The following is a 5358-nucleotide window of genomic DNA, read 5'->3' on the forward strand; positions in this document are numbered from 1 at the left end:
GGAAGTACGGTCTAAGCTTTCACGAAGCTACAACTAAGGCCAGGGCCATTTTTTCGAGGTGAGGGTACCTTGTCTCGGCATCGACTAATGTTTTGCTAATAAAATAGATGGGGGATTGCGTACCTTTGTTTTCTCGAACTAGGACTGTGTTCACAGCTACTTCGGATACGGCAAGGTAAATGAGGAGACGTTCCCCTGGCTCTAATTCTGAAGGCAATGGTGGCGACGACAAGTATGGCTTTAACTCCATCAGGACTTAGAGCACTCAGAAGTCCATTGGAGGTCGTTATCCTTCTTAAGTACGTCGAAGAATCTGTGACACCTATCTGATGACTGTGAAATGAACCTTCACAGGGTGGCGATACGGCCAGTCAACTTTTGTACCTACTTTTTGGTGGTCAAGTGTTCCGGTACCCCCTCGATGGCTTTGACTTGATCAGGATTGACCTCGATTCCACGATGTGATACCCGGAAACCTAAAAATTTCCCCGAGTCCACACCGAACTACACTTTTTGGGGTTCATTTTCATTCTGTATTGTTTGAGTATGTCGAAGGTTTCCCTCAGATGGTCGATGTGATCTTCTTTCCTTTTGGACTTGACCAGCATGTCGTCTATATAGACTTCCATAGTTTTGCCAAGCTAGTCCTTGAACATCCTCGTCACCAACTTTGGTAAGTTGACCTTGCGTTCTTTAACCCGAAGGGCATGACCTTGTAGCAGTACGTCCCTGGATGGGTGATGAATGTGGTTTCTAGAGTGATGCCACCGGCTAGAAAGGGGAGTGTGATTTCTCCAAATGTTCACTCAACTGCATTGTTAAAACCAATTAGTGTAATGCGATGCGGCACTATCTTATCTTCAAGTTTCATTTGTTCAAATAATCGAGGTTGGATAATGCACATGCCGCTCTCGTCATCTACCATAATGCGCCTCACATCGGTATCTAAAATTTGTAAGGTAACGAGGGCATCATTACGAGGAAAGGTCAAACTGTTGGTGTCTGACTTATTGAAGACGATACTTTCTTCGAATCTGTCATACTGTTCGTGGGTGATTAATCGCTTGAGCTTGTGGGTAGTGGTGAATTTTACATTGTTGATGGATGAGTCATCACTGTCATCGATGATCATGTGGATGGTACAGGCTGGCGAGGGTGGTTTTGGTGTGGTGTTGCTCGTGTCCTCTAGCAAAGTTGGTCCTTCCCCGGTCTCTTAGCAACTCTTTGAGGTGTACTTGTCGCAACATGTTTACGACCTCCTACCTTAGTGCGATGCAGTCCTCGGTTTTGTACCCTCAATGTTGATGGAACTCATAGAGGGCGTCGTATTTTCTAGTACTCGGATCTGACCTTATCTTCTACGGCCACTTTACTTTTGGTCCGAGTTTCCCCAAAGCATAGACTATTTCTGTAGGCGACACACAAAAATTGTGAACTGATAGTAAAATAGGGCATACCTCTTTCATTCCGGTGAGTCCCTGTCCTTGGTCTATACGGGCCTTCTTTATAGCGGAGGGGGGGGAGGGGGGGGCTGTAGCAATCGTTCTGACATATGGTTGATGTCGTTCCCTGTTAGGTCTCGGAGCTGCAAGATCTCTTCTAGCATTATTCCTTCGATCTTTTTTGGATTCGACCTGTACCGAGGTCAAGCGACGAGTGGTTCCATTGAGGGCGTCCTCATCTGCTCGGATCTCGGCACAATAAGCGTTATGTATTTCATCCTAAATGGTTGGGGGATACTTCATAAGTTGACTCAATAATTTCATGGTTGCTCTCGAATCATCCCTGCTCAACCCGTTATGAAAGGATGCGACCAATATTCCTTCGAATACGTTCGGCAAAGCCATCCTTACTCGATTAAACCAGGCGGGGAAGTCCCTCAGTCCTTCCCCTAGGGCCTGTTTAATGGCAAATATGTCGTTTACTCTTGTTTCGGCCTTCTTGGCCCCGACATGGGCCGTTACGAACTTAACAGCTATTTCTTTGAAGGTTCCTGTGGAGCGCGCTGGCAGCTGTGAATACCATGTTAATGCTCCTCACATGAGGGACTCACCGAATTTTTTCAGCAAAATAGAGGACACTTATTCTTTTGCGAGGTCTTTGCCTTTCACGGCAGTAACATAATGGGTGACATGATCCTTTCGGTCGTGCCATCGTATATCTTGAGGTAAGGCGACATTTTGAAGGTTTTTGGTATGGCATGGGGAGCTACATCATCATTGTACGGCTTCTCTTAGATTTGTCTTGCTCGTTAAGGACAGTTGTGAGGTTGGTAGGTAAGTCACTTGTTATCCTCATCCTTTCTTCTCGGTTACCTGCCATGTCAGATTTGCACAAGGAAAGAGAAAAGATCTTGGGCTTTGTGACCTTGGTGACCGACATTAGTTATAGATCTAAAGGAGACTAAATTTAGCTAAGAATCCCCACAGACTACACCAAATTGCTTAAACAAAAAACATAAATCTTAGTTTAAATAATTAACTTCAGTTAAACGTTAGTTAATCTTAGTTAAGAATAATATCCTCAAATCTTGTAAATCAAAAAAGGTGGTTGAATTGCATTTACGAGTGTAACAACAATTCTATGTAACGAATGCCTTTTTATCTACCAAGAACAACAGTAGCGTGTATATGATTTTCAATAAATGACAATGATGTGGCGTAGAATTTCGGCACTTTTAATACCAATTACATAGACTTTAGCTCGTCTTTCAAAGCATTTTTAGTTAATTCTTATGAAGTGTGGTATTTTGCAGTGCACGAGACTTGAAAAATCAAAAACATGGAAAAGAAGTCAAGAATCCATAAAGGGGTAGAAATGCGGCAGGTCTGCGACCGCAGAAGTGATGTGCGGACCGCAAACCCACCGCAGACTGAAGCAGTTCTTTTGGGCATTGAAGAGAAGATTATGAGGTCGCATAACACTTCTGCAGACCGCATAATGATCGCACAATCGCAACTGGATATTTGGCTTAACACTTTCGCGATGAAGTCTGTGGTCGTATAATTTCTATGCGGACCGCAGAAACGGAACGCGATGGAGAACTGGGCTTCAAGATCTTCAATATGCGACACCTGTTTAAATTATGCGGACCATATACATGGTATGCGACCATTATAAGGTCGCAGAAGGGCTCTGCATGGGCAATTTTGTCCAATCTTGACCCCGACTTTTAGTCCACTATAAATAGATTTACTAGAGTTTTTGTGGGTCATTGAGTCTGAAAAAGAGAACACATTGAAGGCATTGAATGCATCATTATTTGGGAAGCTTTTGAAGAGAGAATCTTGTACTTTTGTAAGCTTTATGACTTTATTTATTGCTTTGTTTTTGGATTCTAGTATGAGTAGCTAGTTTTAAATACTAAGTTTGTGTACCATAAATGGGTGTAAGTAATGTTAATGGGTGTTTAACATTGAATATATATATATATATATATATATATATATATATATATATATATATATATATATATATATATATATATATATATACAATGGTTGGTTGATATTTATTCATTTCTTATGCTTTATTTATTGTTGGTGGTTGCAAACATTGACTCATTCCATTTTACTCTATCTTTACATGGAAAAGTGGGTTAGGGTTTGGTAGAAGTGAATATCAAGAACTCAAGGTTTTAAACCTTGTTTAATAGAATCGCTTAGGAATAAGTGGGTTCTACTTGGCATAAATTGGTTATTCTTAGTTTCAACTCTTTTATATTTGGGAGAATCATAAAGATAAAATACTATCCTACTATTGGGAAATATTGGGTAGTTATTTAGAAATCACTTGCATACCAAAGGACCTTCCATTAGAAATATATCATATTAACACCGATAGCATTACATTTCATTGTTGGGGACACAACCTTGGTTTCCTTAATCAAATTAATTACATTCTCACAACAAAATAGTTAACTTGTTAATTCACAATTATCATTCTCTTTTTAAGCTAAAGAAGCATAATTATGAATTACGTTTTACACTATTCAAGTAACATTTTCACACCTATTCCCTGTGGGATTCGACCCCAACCTTGTTGGGTTATTATATTTGATATCGACCGCCTTACACTATTAATTTAAGTGTAATTTGAGCGTATCAAATTTTTGCGCCGTTGCCGGGAAATACGGTTTTGAAATTACTAATTAGTGTGTGCTTTACTTTACGTCTTCTTCTATTCCATCACACTTTGCTTGCTTTGCTTGGTGTTACTAGGAAAACATGGCCGAGTATGACGAAGAAAAGAATCCTTTTGCGGATATAGATGAGTACGTTGAGGATACAAACGCCATTGTCCCTCCAAGAGTTGATGCTGCCACTTTCAAGGTGGAACACGGTTTAATCCTAATGCTCAAAGTAGAGGGGTTTTTAAGAAATTCCACCGATGATGATCCGACACAACATCTCAGAAACTGCTTGGGTGTGTGTGTGATGCACAAGCATAATAACGTTTCAGATAATGCCCTAAGACTGAGGGTGTTCAAGTACTCAATGGCTGGAGAGGCAAGGAAATGGATCCAAAATCTACCACCAAATTCCATTCATTCTTGGCCTGAACTCGTCTGTGCTTTCCTAGCTAAATGGTTCCCGCAAAGCAAGAAGTTTGAGCTTCGGGATAAAATTTTCTTTTTCAAGCAATTACCGGGAGAACACCTACATGAGGCATGGGATCGATTCAAGCTTTATTTAGTGAGGTCGCCGAATCATGATTTTCCAAATACTATCTTGTTGGAGAAATTTTACATTGGCTTGGATCCTATGAATCAATCTATAGCAAAAAATGCAGCTGATAGATCTTTTATGGAATAAAACATTTGCGAGGATCACACAAATCCTTGACAAAATGGCAAAACATAACCAAGCTTGGCACTCAGTGGACACCATGGGTGCAATTGCATGTGGTACTCCTTCCTTGACCAGCATGATTTAGGAGAACCAAGAAAAGATCAAGTAATTGCCGGGCTTGCCACCAACGTAAATGTGTTGACGAAAAAGTTCACTGAAAGCCAAACAAAAAAGGAGAACGTGGTGGAAGATGTTCAACCCACATCAAATGAGGATTACGAGGAAGCAAATTATGTCAACAACTCTCAAGGAGGTTATAAAAGGCAACCCTACCAAGGTTTAGGACAACAAAACCAATGGAGGCATAACCCGCAAGAGCAAGGCAACCAACAGTGGCGAAATGACCAAGGTAGTTCAAATCAAGGGAATTGGAGTAACAAAAACAACAACAACTTTTCAAATCGGAGTTCAAACCCCTATGTTCCACCAAAGGGGCAATATTTCAACTCTCTGCGTTGGAAGGTAAGTGCTTCAAGTGATTCCAAGTTGGAAAACATGCTTGAACGAG

Source organism: Nicotiana attenuata, chromosome 4, assembly GCF_001879085.1.
Source record: "Nicotiana attenuata strain UT chromosome 4, NIATTr2, whole genome shotgun sequence".
In the NCBI taxonomy this organism is placed as follows: domain Eukaryota; kingdom Viridiplantae; phylum Streptophyta; class Magnoliopsida; order Solanales; family Solanaceae; genus Nicotiana; species Nicotiana attenuata.